The sequence below is a fragment of the Protopterus annectens genome, chromosome 2.part1 (assembly GCF_019279795.1).
Source record: "Protopterus annectens isolate FY-2018-M chromosome 2.part1, PAN1.0, whole genome shotgun sequence".
Lineage (NCBI taxonomy): Eukaryota > Metazoa > Chordata > Ceratodontiformes > Protopteridae > Protopterus > Protopterus annectens.
The window spans coordinates 883,347,076-883,366,139 of record NC_056729.1 but is presented as its reverse complement, the minus strand read 5'-3'; positions in this window follow the sequence as shown (position 1 = coordinate 883,366,139).

Sequence of the window (19,064 nt, the reverse complement as noted above, 5' to 3'; positions counted from 1 at the left end):
TCATATCACATTACTTTTAGTGTTGTACTCATTGTATTGGTGTGTGTTCAGCTAATTATGCTGGCTGTCTCAGATGTTTGCCATATGGCTTGCCTATTTTCCACAATATTGTCATATCACTTTCTCCTCATTTTAATAATGACTGCTTGTGGCTGCTCATATAAATCATTGAATGCAGACAGTACAATCCATTGATTTGAGCATTCATGCATTCTTACAAAGAAAACAACCCATGTGGGAGTATCAAAACATACAGAATTGTTCAGAAAAGAATAGTGACATCCTTTTGAGGAGTACAACATTTAAGTCCATAGGTAACTCTACCATAATGGACATTTTTCAGTTCCTGCATAAATTGTCATCATGATCATATTCTGTTTTGCTATGATATTCATGGGGCTGTTCTGCATGCTAGACATTTGCTTTGCTTTTCTGTTGTGTTTTGCAATTATTCTTTACAGAGCATGGGACCCATGGACATTCTCCTGTCTGAAGACAGCAATGAGAACATGCAAGGCCACACTGTCTTTTGAGGATGACGTAATCAGTCATTGCTGGCTCACCCATCCAGGGGTCAGGAGGTAGCTCTGGCCAACCACTTGGATGGCACCTAGTGGAAAACACAGGACACTACCAGATGATTAACTATGGTGGGTGAAGGAGGCAACCTCCCTAGGTACAAAGTTTTAGGGAGTGCAATTGGCAGATCCTGGTCAGTCTTCAGTGCATATTATCATTTAGTTATGAATGCTGATATTCAATCTGTGGTCAGAACTGAAGTGCTGTATTGCTGTAGTTCTTGGCGTGTGGCAAGGACTGTAGCAGCTACTTGCTACGGTTTAAAAGGAAAAAAATACCTCTCTCTTTCTTTTTTGTTTTTGCTCCTTGGGGTACTAATAGCTAGCTACACCTGTTGGTGCTACATCTGTGGAGCACAGGTCTTAGGGGGATACATGCAGCCATTGTGCAGAGGCATACCACAGGGAATTAATGTGTGTTTTGGATGCATAGTCTTTGCAGCAGCAACATGCAGCAGATCTTGAAGATGTGATGAGTGGGGAGTAGGGGTGTTGTACAAGGTAAGGGCTATATTTGCTGCTAGGACTAAGTAATCTGGCTACTCCCTACAACCTGATTCTCACTCTGACTCCTCCTGGAAAGTTTAATGGACTGATTGGGCTTCACAGGCAGGAACAAATGAGCTGGATGCTGTTTTCGTGTTCTGCAATGCTTGTCTCCCCCATTTGGAATGAATGGCCAATTATCTACAGGTAGGAGACACTTTGGTTAGCTCCTATGGTAATTTAAGAGAAATCATTAAATTCTATTTCTCCTGTTGCCCATATGAATGCTTTCATTATAAGGTAATTAAACCATGAGATGTGGGGATTGCAGCTTCCTTTTAGAATATATAGAGCTGGGTGTTTGAAAACATGTAAGGTGAGCTGCAGTGCCAGATTGCGCTATACATGTGTGTCTCCTGTGTTAAATGAGTCTCTAAGCATACAAATGCATATAAAGTTAGGACATTTATGATATGAGTGAATGTAGTTAAATGGTTTTATTGTGGTTTGGGTAGACAGCTGTTGCTCTGCCTTCTTTTTGGTTAGTGATTTATATACAGTTTTCTTTTTTTCCAAGTTTTTAATGAGTATTTTTAACAGTGAAAGTAATTTCTTTCCTTTGTGGGATGGGCTTTCTTTCAGGTTTTATGACCATTAGTGGCACCATTTTCTGTAGTTTTAGTGGGAATAAGATAATTATTCCTACAAACAATCATGATTTAAAATTGTGAGTGATGTTTAACCAGATTTCTGATATTTTGAACTAGATATTTAGATAACTAGCCACAACCTGTAAAAACAAAACAGGTCATTATCTGGTCATTTTAGTATAGACTTTAAAGTAAAGTATTATTTAAGGGTCCTCAGCACTAGCACAAATCTCCCTAGGCTTACCCAAACAAAAAATCCAAGCTTGTTTGCATATACTCCACTTAAACTACAGAACACACTCTAAAACTAAGGCAAACAGCTATAAAATTTTAAAAACAAGCTCCCAAAGCATAGGAATTGAACCTGATGTTTGTTTAGACAAGATTACTTACCTGCAAGTTAATTATTCAGGAGTTACATCTTGAAACCTGGGCTCTAGTGGCTTAGTGTAAACCCCCACCCCCATTCTACCCCTGTTACAAAGGTTTGAAATAACCCTTGTCTGGTGCCATTAATTTCAAATCCCTAGTGCTGTAGGACCTTGTTACCGGCCTCTACCTCCTGAGGTATGTTTTAAGCTGTTATTCATTGTTCCTAATAGACTGTTAAATGTATTTAAGTTGAATTGTGTGATTTAATAGTAACTGATGTAACTCATTTTTGCTACATAGTTAAATAATGCGCTGTTGAATGGCATGAATATTGTAGCTACTAGTTTCTTTAAAGCTAAGTTGTGTCTCTAAAGCTAAATGTGTTTGGTAACCAGACTTTAGTATGACAAGCTCTTTGCAGGGCTGTTCATTAGAGTGAAAATTGAGAGCCTTCTGTACATTTTTTGAGAAGCAGGATATTCAGCATTCAACATTCTTTGACTCTCAGTCATAAGGCACTGTTGCAGTAAAATGCTAATGTGTTATAATGATTTATGCTATATGTAAAGATATGTGAAGATTTTACTAACATAGTTTAGGGTTTCCTTGGGTAGTCTAATGTTGTTTAAGCTACACAGCTGCTTCTGACTGCCTCTGAAATCAAGCTCTCTCTATCCCTCCCAGGTCTTCCCCTGCACAGCATGAGGCAGAAAAGAACTTCACCCTTTTCGAGCGACTACTCTACTATTGCCCACAACCTGTAAAAACAAAACAGGTCATTATCTGGTCATTTTAGTATAGACTTTAAAGTAAAGTATTATTTAAGGATCCTCAGCACTAGCACAAATCTCCCTAGGCTTACCCAAACAAAAAATCCAAGCTTGTTTGCATATACTCCACTTAAACTACAGAACACACTCTAAAACTAAGGCAAACAGCTATAACATTTTAAAAACAAGCTCCCAAAGCATAGGAATTGAACCTGATGTTTGTTTAGATGAGATTACTCACCTGCAAGTTAATTATTCAGGAGTTACATCTTGAAACCTGGGCTCTAGTGGCTTAGTGTAAACCCGCTCATGAGCACTCCGCTGGGCTTGTGCTCGCCTCCCAGCCCTGCCCCTATTCCCACCGCCCCAGTACTCATACTTTTATAACCTCAAACCACTCCCCTACTGTCCACTAACTTCCTGTACCTCACTACCGCCCTCTAAGATCAAACAGAATATGACACCATCCAGGAAGCTTATCATACTAACTATTTTTCCCCTCCTACTTGTCCCTTACCTAGCTACCCTATATGAAACCTGGTCTTACATAGGCTTCCACCACCCAGGCTACCAAACCAACCCCTCCCCCATAATTAACAACAGAGGCCATGACTCAACTCCCTACTCACCCTCCTTGTTAGAACTTGAACGCTATGTAATTATCAAACCTACCAATATTAGGCCAAATGATAAACATCACTACAAACTTCTACTCAAAGCCCTCAAATTCATTACCACTCTGAATCACAGACTAGCCACAGATGGTGATATCCACCCCAACCCTGGCCCTTCCCCTCCACTCAATTCTAATTCCACCCTATCCTCCCCTCCACTTCTCAATCTAAACTCTAGACCCTTTAACTCTCTTCTGACCTGTCATCTAAACATCAGAAGTGTAAACAATAAGATTCACAACCTACATGCCCTTTTAGCTACTTGTTCCCCAGACCTACTATGTATCACAGAAACCTGGCTTAAACCAAGTACGAAAGTCACACAGATAATCCCACCAGGGTATGATATACTAAGAGCAGACCGAATAACTTGTAAAGGTGGCGGTGTAGCCATACTCTACAAAAATACATTACAAATCTCCCTTGCCTCTCCACAACCCCTCCTAACAAATAATGCCGAAATTCTACTTGTAAAACTTCAACCAAACAAACATAAAAGCATAAATATAGCATGTATTTACATCCCCCAGGCAACAATAATAACAAAACCTTAGAGGACTTTCTCCACTGGTTAACTCAAACTCACCCCCAGGAATTCATAGTGTTAGGTGACTTCAACATCGATTGGAATTCCTTCTCATCTAGCTCCCCATCTAGCAGCATAAATCTACATGGCTTTTCTCAGCCCATATCCACTCCTACCAGACTAGGTAAACCCCAAAACAAAGACAGCATCCTGGACTGGATCCTTACTAATAAAGATCCTGACCAGTACTCAGCAGGTACTCACCCAGAGGACATGAGTGATCACTTACTCACCTATGTTATCAAATTCAAGAAAATCACCCCCTTCTTACAACCATAAAAAAATCAGGAACAATAATAAATTCAATGCCTCCATTTTTCAAACTGAACTTAAAGCCCACAACTGGACAATACTCAAGTCTCTTCCTCTTGAAGAGGCAGTTATCTACTTCAACACCACCTTCCTCAAGATTCTAGATTCCCATGCTCCAATAAGGTCCATTAGAACTAAAACCAAAACCGCACCATGGCTCTCTAAGGAAACAAAATCCAAAATCCTATCTAGAAACAAGATGTGGGTCGCATGGCACCTCTAAAGACCCACACTCCCACCAAACCTTCCGCAACTTAGAAATGAAACTAAAAGAATGATCTTAAATGATAAAAAACTTCTTCCTCCACCTCCAACACAAACACCTTAATAATCCACAAAAATTCTGGGCAGGCTTAAACAAGCTCCTGCACCCAGGCCAGGCAACCACCCCCACTCCAACAACTTGCAAACAACAGTGCCCTGTAAACATTGCTAACACATTCAACAGTTTCTTCACAGAAACTATACAATCCCTGGCCACACAATTCAAACAAACAACCAGCCCACTCCACTACCCATGCCAGCAGAATACTACAACTACATCAGATCATCTATTTACCTTGATCCAGTACCCATATCCTCTATAACATCTCTTCTTAAAAAACTAAAACCCACTAAGCTAGCAGCTGACCTTCTCCCAGCTGAGTTTCTGCAAAAAGCAGCTGAGGCCATTTCCTATCCCGTCTCCATAATCATAAACAGTACCTTGTCAGAAGCCTTCATCCCCTCCATATGGAAAATGTCCCACATTATTCCTCTCCATAAAGGTGGTAGCTCACTAGAGCTAACCAACTACAGACCTATAGCTATACTCTCACCCCTGGCCAAAATTATGGAAAAGTGTGTCCACAAACAACTGATGGAACACCTCACCAAAAATAAAATTCTAGCCAACTCCCAACATGGCTTCAGGCCAAATCACAGTACCACATCAGCCCTACTATCCTTTTCTAATACCATCAATGACTTCAGAAACAATAATAAACTATTATCTGCTCTTTTCTTAGACCTCTCCAAGGCCTTTGATATGGTGAACAACATTCAACTCCTCCATACATTAAAAAAACTATCACTCAGCAATTCCACGCTGAAATGGTTCCAATCCTACCTGTCCAATAGGCAACATGCTGTTCTATGGCAGGACAAATTATCCACATGCCTACCTGTTACACTTGGAGTTCCCCAAGGATCTATTCTTGGCCCTCTTCTCTTCACCATCTTTGTTAATGACCTGCCCACAATCACCCCCCATGCCACATGCATTCAATATGCAGATGATTCGACTATCATCAGCACTGCCTCCAACCTGGCAGACCTCCCTGCTTCAACCCAGGACACCTTCAACCTAATAGAAAAATGGTTCTCAAGTTGTCAACTAGTTCTCAACCCCAACAAAACAAAACTACTTACTTTCTCACCCACTAACAAGACTCTTCCCCCCACCTTCTCTATTACATCCTCCAATGGAATCACTATATCACCAGAAGCTCACACAAAGCTATTAGGTGTTACCATTGATAACTCCCTTAAATTTGACACCCATTTCAATCTAACCATCAAAACCATCAATAAAAAGCTTGGCTGTCTCTATAAAGTAAAACACTTTCTCACTCCTCACGCTAAAATTACAATTGCCAGCACACACCTACTATCAACTCTTTTCTATGCCTCCCCCCTCTTTACAAACCTAAACAAGACAACCCTTAACAAACTTGCTTCTTGTTACAATCACATAGCTAGATTTGCCACAAATTCCACCTTTAGAATGCACCACTGCACTAACTTGAAGCAACTAGGGTGGTTAGAGTTTTCCAGCCAACTCCATTTCAACCAACTGAAAACGGCTCACCAGATACTGTATCACCCAGAGAAAACACCAGCTCTGAAAAACATCATTCACCCCTATATTAACCTGCAATCTTTACGCTCCTCCAATAAGATCTTAGCTCAAACTACCAAAGCCAATAATTCTGCTGGGGATTCTCTATTCTCAAACTTTATAGGTAAAATGTGGAACTCCCTACCGACCATGCTCACCTCAGAACCTTCACTCCTACAATTCAAAAAAAAGCTTAAACCCCATCTCAATACTCTCTGGCAATGTCCCTGTTCCAAACCTGATTAACCACTATCATTTACCCTTCTCTTACCTCACTATCCTTAACCGCTTTTTAACAAGGCACCTCGCCTTTGTAACTGACCTATGTTTTTTTTTATATGCTGCTGTTATTTTTTTCCCAAGATGTGATGTATCTTTATATTGTATTTAGAACTCAACTATCTTCCTTTTTTGCATTAACAATGTTCATATGTCTGTTATGTACCTGGAGCTTTTCTCCCCGGGCCTCCGCTGAAAATGGACATGTATCCAGTCGGACTCTCCTGGTTAACAAATGTAAAATAAATAAATAAATAAATAAGATATGCCTTTTTGTCTCACACTGATATGGATATAAAAGATGAGTGCACACCTTTTAACTGGAGGCCTAGCTGTCAAGTTATGATAAACACCTCTGGTCCACGATTCCACATATTTTGTTAGCAGTAGGCTACTAGCATACCAATCAGCTGCCCAGACTTTCACAGACTGCCCAGATTATTGCTTCATATTTTTTGCTTTTTTCATGATAAAATTTGTGGTTTTCTGCCAAATCACTGAAAATTGAAGTAACTAAATAATGACATAAATTGAGCTTTCTGACTTCATATCCTTTGGGAAAATGCATGTTAACACAAGTTCTGTTATCCTACTAGCTTTCTAAATTTATATGAGCAATATTTAAAATATGTCCCTATTTGGGGGGTATGTGTCCCCCATTAGAGTTTGAGAGATAATTACCGTCATCACAAGTGGTTGCCATCATTTTACTTGTATCCTCAGTTTAAAAGTACTGTTTCAAACAATTCTAATTCACTCCGACAGTAATCACCACTTTCGCATTCAGATAACTTATAAACTAAACTAGATACATTTGCAGTGTAAACAGTAGTAACCATGAATTGTCTGACTAGGAAACATCATGAAAGGACTAGTTCATTTAACTGATTATTCTGAACTAGGGGAAATAGCACTTTGGGAATATGATGCTATGGCTAAATCTTGGGTAAAAAAGCTAAACCTTTAGCTAACTCATTTGGCATCCTGGGCAGTTCCCTTAACTGAGGTCCCATCCATAACAGTAACCTGAGGTGCAAAAAAACCCAACAATTACTAGTACTCACTCACACAGATGGAATACAGGATTGGCATACACTTATGAAGCCACAATATTCTCATTGCTTCATAGGTCAGTGTTAGCTCAGTGCTCATGCTCTCTAGGAACCTGCCAATCAGACCTCAAAAGGTTGTACCCAGGCAGCTGCCACCATGCCCACTCCAGTTATGGTGCTGGTAAAAGCTTTTATGCCATGGTCAAATTTCTGCTTTTTTTTTTGTTTTTTTTTTCATAAAAGTCAGTTTTCTCAAACAGAAACATTTGACGCCTGTGATTATTTAGCTTGAGAAATACAAGCTGTTGACTGATGTAGTGATTTTGGAAAATAACTCCTTAATTCCCTGTTCAATAATCTATATAATCACTTAATATGCAGCTTCTGACTGGTTGCATCAATAAATATTGAAAAGGAGCATTTTTGAAAACTGTTATGCTCATAGCCTCTTTTCATGTGATATGATTTGACATGCCCTTCTATGAAGAATCATGTAATTTAAGTAATTCTCATTCTAAAAACATACAGCCTCAAAAATGTTATTTATTCTACACAAAAAGCACACTAGCTATTATTTGAGTAAAAAAAGCACACTAGTTGAAGCTGGGTCCTTTATATTTCCTTTTAATGTGTTTGTGTAAACACTCTTGGTACCTATTATCAAAGTTAAGATATTGATTCATACAGACATGATAGCAGGAAATTGGTGATGAAAACAACATTGTTTAACTGTTTTCTCAGTGTCTCATAAATGATCCAATTTATTATCACAGAGTCATTAGATAACATGTTCCAGGAGTCTAAAGTCAGAACTACGGAACTACAAGAACGTACTAGTAAAGCAGAATGTAATTATATAGAAAGAAAATAACAAACAGGGACACCAGCAGAATAAATGGGGCTCAGATTATACCATGAGAACTGTAAAAATGCTAGTCAGAGTATACCAGCTAAGCAATACAAAATATAATTACAGCTCTGTCTCATGAGAAACCCAGACATATCTACTTACTACATCTATATCACGTTAACGAAATTTTACTACATCGAATCAATAAAGGTTGAACTTTATTGATCGAAGTCGTAAAATATCGAATAACATAAAAAATAAATAAATCAATAAAAAAAAATTAACTATCGTAGGCAGGGGGGAAGCACTCCTGCGCCCCCCACACCCCCTATTTAAATATACCAACTCCGAGACCGCACTACATTGAGGTAAATGGAAATCTCCCCTTACGGAGATTTCTGTTTACCTGTGCAATGTTCTGAACTTTCGATATTGTTATGCCGACAATATCGTATTCAATATTGTCGGCTTACAACAACGTGAACTAGACCATATTTATTGACCTAGACTGTGACAAACAGGGTAGGAATTGCTGATAATTATACTACTGTTACATATGTATATACAAGGAATGCAAGCTTAACTCTTTCTAAGTATATATATATATATATATATATATATATATATATATATATATATATATATATATATATATATATATACAAAGAGAGAGATCTGATCTATATTGATAAGATATATTTGCAAATCAAGTTCACTTATTCCCTGAGAAATGTGTCTTCCACTGTAGCATACCTTCCTTTAGCTCCTTCCCAATGTGACCTGCTGCATGACCCTCTCAGGTATATTGAACAGTCACCTGAGGGTTTAAACCCTTCTGGTCCAGGACTGCTGATTGCCCCATCACTGGCAATAGCTACACTTCCTTTACTACACTACTGTGTCACATTCAGATTAGATGTCCTTTGAGGTGTGGCCTGTGGGGACACACTAACCTGACACTTCCATCAGTTATGCTCCAATAACTGTCCACTCTCCAACCTAGCTACCATTTCAAGCCTCAGCCTTCATCAAGGTTTATGAGCAATCCACCAACCATTGTGTTGTCTTACTGTCTCACAAGACAGTACTCATATCTGTCATTATCTATGCTTTCAAGTCCTCAAGCTACTAATCAAACCTAGCTCACCTGGGCCACAGTCAGGGCTTTATCCCTCTATGCTTCAAGTGAGGCTAAGATTAATTCTTTATTGCTGCATAAAGTGGGAATCAAAGTACATCAGTTTAGTGAGTTAATGTCAGATTAAAAAACTCCATTTGCTGATGTGCAAAAAAGTAATATAAATATTTTCAACCAAAGAAAGAAACACATTATAATACAATAAGAATATGAGACAGCAGACAAAAATAGCTGCTGGGCGGCTGCTGTGTTGCAGTGGTTAGCATTGCCAGCTCACAGCAAGAGGCTCTTCGGTTCGATCCTCGGCTGGGGTGCCTTCTGTGCAGAGTCTGCATATCCCCCCTGTGGTTGCGTGGGTTTGCTCCGGTTTCCTCCCACATCTCAAAGACATGCAGTAATTGGATTGGACACTCTAAATTGGCACTAGGTATGAGTGCGTGCAAGTGTGTGCCTTCTGTGGAATGTTGGGTGCTGGGCTGGCAACTCAACACCGTAAAAACTCCACTGCCAATCATAAGCAGACAGATGATCTACTGTGGCGACCCCTAACCGGGAAAAAGCCGAAAGAAGAAGAAGACAAAAATCGCTGCTCTTGCCAAAACAGTGATTTCACAAAAAAAGGAAATAACTATGCATGTGATTCACAATTGTAGCTCAGGAAAATTATAATAAAAGCATTTTCTAAACCTGAAATGTAATTAGAAAATATTGCCTTTGACAGATTATTAGAAATGTCAAAAATAAGGCAGGGTAACTGTAAGTGCAGCTGGGTGAAGGGGGCAGCTGTCCATGGTGTACTCTGTTAGGGGTCGTAATCAGCAAGTTGTAATGGTGTGGGAATGCATTGCTGGTACTGATTTATGAAGCCACCTTGATTTTGGTGAAGACTTAAATGCTGAATTTTGATGATCACTAGAAAATTCACTGTCAATTCCTGAAATTACATATAAGATGATAAAGTAGTTTCAGAACTGGCTGATGACAAATGACAGTAAATTTTTAAACTGATACTATTCTAAAGACAGATTAAGTGGGATAATAAAGTTATTTATCCTGGAGACAGCTTACTAAATATTAGAATGAGTAGATAAGGCCTTTTAAGATGATAAGATCAAACATAGTAACACTGAAAAGAGGAAATGTTGGTATCTGAAAATCAAAGAAGCAGTGAGGCAATATCCATATTCAATGATGAAATAGCCAATCATGATCAGTCTGCATGAAGAGCTAGCAAAATATTGGAGAATAAAGCAGAGTTACTGCTTTAATATCAAGGAGATGAATGAATTCACATTTGTGTAAGTTGTTATGAAGAAATAGTTGTAATAATCGAGCTAAAAACCTTCTCACCAATGCAACTAAAACTACACTTGCCACTACTTATCTCCTCCCCACACAGTAAATAACATTCTACACAGCTATGTTCCTATTCAGTCATTATGATCCAATGAACAAAAACTAATGTCTGTCCACAAACCTATCAACTCTGCTGGGCATTCTCTGTACTTGTACCATGCTGCTAATGCTCGGAGCTCCTTATCTATATTTATCAGGTCAATACTCTCCCTTCCATCCTTCAAAACCATTCTGAAAGACTTCCTAGCCAAACTCTGGATCTGTTATTGCTCAACACCAGGATGAACTATATCCCTAAATGTGGACAAATGCCTATTCATACTTTACATCTCTCTCCTCTCCCTTCTTCACTCACTTCCTTATTTCTATCAGATTTTCTCCCCTGACTTTCTCTCTAAATATACCATAAGCCTTCTTTTCTCTCACTGCGTGTTTCGGTTCCTGTTTGTACTATACTAACTTACTTTATTTTCTATATAAACTGGCTAAAATGTTTCTATTAAATCATTGTCATTTAACATGTATGTATTCTTAGCAATGTTTCATATTGTGCCTAATTTGGTATAATTATTTAAACTGTATTCATTCTTTGTATTATTTTTCAAGACTATAAAATTATTATTCTTAAAATGTTTTATAACTGTTTGGAGCTTTTCTCCTTAGGCCTCCACTGAAAATGGACTCCTAACCAGTCAGACTTTCCCAGTAATCAAATGCCAGTAAATAAATAAATAAAATGTCCCACTAAGGAGGCCACAGCTTTGTGAAGAAAAAAAAATGTCCAGACTAATAGGGATATTGCCTTCAGGTTGAAAAAGTGGTAGGGAATGTGAAGTGTGTTAGAAATCTACAAATAAAATGTAGCAAAGGTAGTAGTAGGAAAGGGAAAGTGTCATTTTATTCTAAAAATAATCTCTGGACATGGAAATTATCATATAAACCTAGAAGGGGGAAGTTAATCATTAAGGTAAGAAACATTTCTTTGCCTAAAGACAGTGCAAAACTAAAGCATAGCATAATCTTTGCAAGAAACACAAACTCTTTAGTGATTGCCAGAATCTGATTTTTTTTTTTTTTTTTTTTTTTAGCTAGGGGAGGAGGCACACCATCTGAGATCTAATTACATCAACATCACTGATTTTGTTTTCACCCTTACAGAAACTGCAGCCAAAAATAAATTCTGATGCACACATATATGTTAATGTATCATGTGTAATGTTTTCAGCTGGCAGACAGATTCATTTCTCAAGGAGCTGCTAAAAGCAACCTATTACAACCTATCAGTATTATATACTGCCATTTAGAGAATCACAAAATGGACAAATTAACTATCAAAAAATGACTATCAAAAGAAGTTCTGTAATAGTAATAATAATAATAATAATAATAACAATAATAATAACAACAACAATAATAATAATAATAATAGCAATAATAATAATAGTGTGATCTGCATTTAATAGTAAAATGTAAGGATGATACTTGGATATTGTAAGGCATCACTGTAAATTAAAAGATACAGTTTGCAGTCAGGACAGAATAACAAGCTGTTTCAAGAAAAGTACAATAGCTTACATCAATGGCTATTATTAAATTTCAGTCCCAAACTATAGAGTATGATGAGAACAGCAGTGTGTTTTATTTACGCATTGCTTGTTTACGTAATTCTTCCTTTTTGTGCATTCCATTACCATGGCTATTTTCACATATGGCCAAAGATTTATCACTTGGCAAAATGAAGAGATAAATACAAGCCTAACCTAGACAGATTCAAAGTAACCATTAGCCCAGCTAAAAAATGAATCTAACATAATATTAAGTGGCTCTTTAAAGAACACATTACGTTATGCTGGGTATGCATAAACAATGACATAAATACAGTGTGTCTGGCATTGAGTGCACACAGTGTGGATGTGACTTCAGTTTATTGAAGTGGCTCAAAATACATTAGTGTGCGTACTTACAGGACAGCTGCACAGTCACTGGGTAATTCTACAATGATTGCAGTTAATATCCATGCTTCAGATATCAGTATTTGCAGTGTCCACTGGTAGTTGCTGAACTGAACGCACTCTGGTATACAATAGTCTTGGATGAGTTTTCCCCTAGTACGTATGGTATGTAGACATTTCCAGCTGCCTTCACAAATAAAGGATAATAAATGATCAATGCAGTGTACTCTGTTTCATAATGTGATGCCATGATGGGTTAATTTCATGAGGACTACATGATATTATACAAAGTGAAACTGGCTTTGTTCCCTTAATGATCTTTTCTGCCACTGCCTGGAGCAATCTTCTACAAAAAGAAAAGGCACTTAAGATATAATGGCACGCAGCTTTTTTTTCATAGAGTATAATTATAAAACCATAATGCTTCACAATATAAAGTAAAGAGAATGTCATATTTTCATTTGAACTGTTTCTTTGTAGCTGTAGCATAATTTGAGTTAACAAGACATTATGTCTTCTTCTGCTAGCTAACAGGATACATATTTTTACTACTTCAACATTTCATGAATAACTTGAATTTCGAATGGATCTGAAGATACAGGGTTGGGTCAGAAGGCACAGGTCTGAAACAGAAAATTTGGGGACAAAATGAGGACAGTGTATATAATAAAAATCTAGCCATACTTAAAGAACCGTGTCCTTTATGCTTCTTTTGTTACATTTTTTCTGTTTCCTACGATGAGTGATATGGCAAGGGCTGTTACATTTGCTATGGATAGTCAGTGATGGCAGAGCAGTAAGACATGCACAGCAGAGTGTGATAGTTGCAACGACAATGGCACTGCATAAATGGCTGCTCACTGCTATTCTGTGCCGCCAAGCATTGATTCATAAATGGCAGAGGCTCATTTTGCATGGCAGTAGAGCAGAAGCAATTTGCATTATGTTATAATAAGTTGATCCATATCACTGTCAGTGGAACAACAGATAGCTCTATTGCCTTTGGTGTGAAAGGTTGTGGGATCTATCCCCCCACCAGGAACATAGATTGCTGATACTACAGTGCAGTACAAGGTGGTTACTGTATCCCTGAGCATGCTGTCCTTCACATGAAATGTCAGGTAAATGCAAAAGATCCCACAATACCTAGGGAATGTTCACCAGTTCCCTGGATAACTTCCTCCTTGTAGCATAAATACCACCTTTGGTCTCCCTTGAAAAGACACTAGTGATCTAGGGGGACAATCCTGGTCAACAAAGGAAAAATAAATAAAACCAATCTTATACATGCCACATTAGTAGAACTGTGCTGCATTATCCTATGTGTGTGCTGTGTTATCCTATGGGAGTGTCATTAAGTTTAGTTGCACTACAATGTTGCTGTGATCAATATGCCATTCACAGAAGTCTTTGATATAGCATTTCACTTGACAAAAATTCTGCTCTGTAATACATGATGTCATGCTAATGTTACAGTGCAGTGTTATGCAGTTTAACACATTTACTCTATGGATCATAAAGGGCAGAGCTGTGGTCTTGCTACTGTTATTAAAAAATGATAACAGTTTCAACTTCAGGTTGCTGTTTATGCTGTACTCTATATTTGAAAAGACTGGGAATTGTCCTAAATGCTGCAGACCTTAGCTTGCATACCTACTGTACCTGAAGGTCTTAGTACATGGCGGTACTTCAGGGCAATTGTCTGCAGGGCTCTGGTATCCTGCTTTTTCCATCTGCCAGCCCTGTGCAAATACACACCAAGCTTATAGGTACCATCCACTAAAATGTAAAGACCTAGGCTCTACTGTTTGCAACTGATTCGACTTAATGAGTATTATTATTTTTGCGTACTATTATTGCATATTGCATATTATTATTATTGCATATTGCATATTATTGCATATTAGTATTATTGCATATTGCATATTATTGCATATTATTATTATTGCATATTGCATATTATTGCATATTATTATTATTGCATATTATTGTGTACGCAGCACTGGCAAGTATGTGTCTGGGAAGACAGGAAGTAGCATAAGTTATGCATGATTGATAATGCAGAAAAATATTTTTGGGGTGTACTGTGGTACAATTCAACAACTTCAATTTATATAAATTGTATGTATTCATTTTTTTAACCCTGAAGTTGGACATATCATAGGAATCCTTTTTTCAGTCACAATCTGAGCCAAACACAATGCAGCAATACATTAAAAAACAATCATTACCAACAATAAAGCATTAACAAATCAGAAGTGTCACATGGTATAGAGCTTCCTACATGTGATTATATAATTGAGAAATTATTTATTTGATTATGCAGTAAGCAAACTGAGCTTTCTTGGACTCTTTTTCAGCTTTGATTCAGGCAGACTAAATGAAAAGATGTAACTATACCACATAAGTGGTCAAGTTAGTATAACCAATCAACCAGCATGTTGGGAGGTAGCAGGAACCTGACTACCACAGAAAATCCATGTAGACGTGTAGAAAACCTTCAATACTCACCACAGACAATGACAGCAGACTTAAACTGGGACATTGGTCTTACCACTCAGTCATGATGTTACCCAAAAATCTATAAATGAGTTTATTAGTAATTCTTATCAGTGCAACTACTACTGGCTACAGGAGTAACATACAATAGTTAACTACATATATGTTTCTAAATAAGATAACCTGCTTCTAAGACTCTGCTGACTTGCTGCTAAAAGTGAAGTACAGTCTGACCTATTATACCATGGACATAATGCCAGTGACAGGGGCTATTTTAAAACTTGGGTAAATATTATTAAATAACAGTAAGCAATATAGTGGGCGGCCATGGTGGTACAGCGGTTAGGGTTATCACCTCACAGCAAGAGGTTCTCTGGTTTGATCCTTGGCTGGGTTACCTTCTGTATGGAGTCTGCATGTCCTCCCTGTGGTTGCATGGGTTTCCCCCAGGTGCTCTGGCTTCCTCCCACATCCCAAAAAAACATGCTGCAGGTGGATTGGACACTCTAAATTGGCCCTAGGTGTGAGTGCATGCATGTGTGTGCCTTCTGTGGAAGGTTGGGCACCAAGCTGGCAACTTGACACCATAAAACTCCACTGCCAATCATGAGCAGACATGTGATCGGCTGTGGCAACCCCTAACCAGGAAAAGCCAAAAAAGAAGTAAGCAATATATTGTCACCAATGTGATAAAAGGATCTCATTTCCAGAAGCAAGGAAGTAGGTTTTTCTAACAGGTGATTCACATTTGCACCTACAATTTTAGAATTCCAGACATGTAATTTGTATTATTTTAAACATCATCTGTCTGGCTTGCATTACTATTTACTGAAGTTTAAGTGACTGAAATTGTAACAAATAGCAGTGTAGGGGTGTGAAAAGTTCTTAAGGAGCTGGCATGTACTATTGGTACTATTTGGCAGTGCTGTGCAAAAACCAGTCCTGGACAAAGCATCTGAAAAACAATTATGTATTTTCTGATATTAAATTCCATGTATAGTACTGAACTGATCCTAATGTGTATATGTTAATCATTGTTATATTATTTCATCCATAAACACATTTTATGTCATGAAAAAAAAATCAGTTCTCTACTTTACTTTCACCTTAGGGCAAATGAGCAGTTTTGAGTTTACCTGTGGCCCTGTAGTTCTATGCCCTCATTTACCATCAGCTGTAACTGCTAGGAAGAACTGAAAGAATTTTTTTACTCTGTGTGGTATTTGGTATTTGGTTTTATAATGAACATCACTGATCACCACAGATTTGCTCAGTCTATGTAATTTCAAGTAGCCCACAAGACTTTGTTAGCCTTAAGTGCTACATCTGAAGCAACTGAAAACACTGAGCACCATTGTACTAGAGTTTCATAATGCGTATCCCCATCTCAGGCTGAATTTATCTTATGAACCCCAAGTCTGGCCTTTAGTATAAATAATCCATTACTAATGCCTTTTAAATCTGTATTTTTTAATTGAAAGGGGTATAGGTGGTGATGCAACTGCCACAAAACCTCAAGTCGCTTATTTTGTATGATTTGCACTTTTTCCCACCTTGTAACTTTTATATGTTGTGCTTACATATTTTTTTTATATATCTCGTGTGCATTTCAGCTTTTCTAGCTTTGAACAGCAGCTAATTACACTGAACCTGAAGCTCTGCTGCCTCATTGTGTTGATTATTTAGATTAAATATAAACTTTCAAACAAACAGGATTGCAATAAACAAGATACTATTTCTGTCATAAGAAAGTATTACTAAACAATTTTGTTTCACAGCTGTCTGACCTCTTCATATTTCTAATTTCATCCAAATGATTAGCAGCCAGCTATTTCATCAACATGCTGCTTAAATTAAAAACTAGCTTGAAGGTATTTTTATTTCCCACTGAAGAAGTCAGTGTAACATGTGACTCTTCTGCCACCTGCTGACACTTTTGCAAACTACTATTAGTAGACAGAAGCAAAACCTACAGTTTCTGAGTAGCGATGGTAAAATTGTTTAAAACACTTCCTAAATGTGTATTGCAAGCTCAAATTCTTGACATATTCACAATGAAACTTTATAAAAAGAAGAAAGTTTTAGGAGACTCACAGTCGCCAAAATAATTTACTCAGTAGTAAACGCAGGAAAATCTAGAATTTCTTTGCAAAAATAGCACCTTTCAAATGTAATTTCCTTATTGAAACTCTAGACTTGATAATAGGGACTGTATGCAGTGTCCAAAGTCCAAGAAGCAAAACTGTAACCAGACATTTTAGGTATGTACACCACTTCCCCTGCTGATGCCCTTTACCAAAATAATTACATTTTTTCCTGTGGCAATATGCTAAAATTCTCATTCTAGAATCCTTTAGACAGCTGTTAATATAGCAATAACCCACGCCTGGGTGTGGGTAATGCTAAATTTACCCACGGTTGGCGTGGTTTGGTCCCGAGGGTGAAGCCCGAGGGACCAAACAAAGCCAACCGTGGGTAAATTTAGCATTACCCACACCCAGAAGTGGGTTATTGCTATTATACCATGACATTATTTAAGAAAAGAAACTATTACTTTTCTTAAATAATGGCATAGTATAATGCCTGTTTGCTGCCCTTCCGCAGATGTCTGGCATCGCGGCAGCTCTGATGTACTGCGCCTGCGCAGTACATCAGAGTTGTGCAAAAGCAACGGAGAAAGCAAGATCTCCGTTGCTTTTTTTAGTGTCTCGCTATGTTAAATGAATTTAACATAGTGAGACAGTTTTAAAATAAGCAACGGAGATGTCCGTTGCCTATTTTAAAAATGTCTCGCTATGTTAAACTCATTTAACATAGCGAGACTTAAAAAAGCAACGGAGATCTTGCTTTCTCCGTTGCTTTTTTTTAAAACACTGCCTCGCTATGTTAAATGGGTTTAACATAGCGAGGCAGCTTTAAAATAAGCAACGGAGATCTCCGTTGCTTATTTTAAAGCTGTCTCGCTATGTTAAACCCATTTAACATAGCGAGACAGTGTTTTAAAAAAACGAGTTATACTAATGGAAAAAAGTCCGGGCGACCGGACCTTTTTCCATTAGTATAACTCGATTTACAACGGGCACGCTGGCCAATCAGCGTGCACGTTTTGGGGGGCTCATGGTATAATATAATATACATCACTACCCCCTCACTGACACCTTCTTTGCTGGCAAACTTGCACACGTTTTTCTGTGTTTATGTGTCTAACTTGAGAACTCTCAGTGTCTTTGAGATGCTCAAAATGCCGACTCTGAAGAAATAATATATAGATTTTATCTTACATGCTGTCTGACTATATGAATGCCACAAAGGAAATATTTCAAGGTAGGAATGATAAGTGAACAGTGAAAGCAGCATTGTCTGTCATTTACAATAAAAATTACATAAATATTTATATCTGTCGGTCTATTTATCTCACTCTTTCTCTCTATATAGCTATGGTGTCCACCTACTTCATCAAAGTGTGCTTTATTCAAAGGCATTGCATTTCAGTTAGTGATTAAATGTAAAGAATATAAAAGTAATGTGAAAAGCTCTATACTTTGTCCAGTGCAGCTTAATACCAGAGAATGGGGAATTTTCTCTTTTCATTGGTAATGTGCCATCTCAGAGTTGGTATATTTAAGTTAGT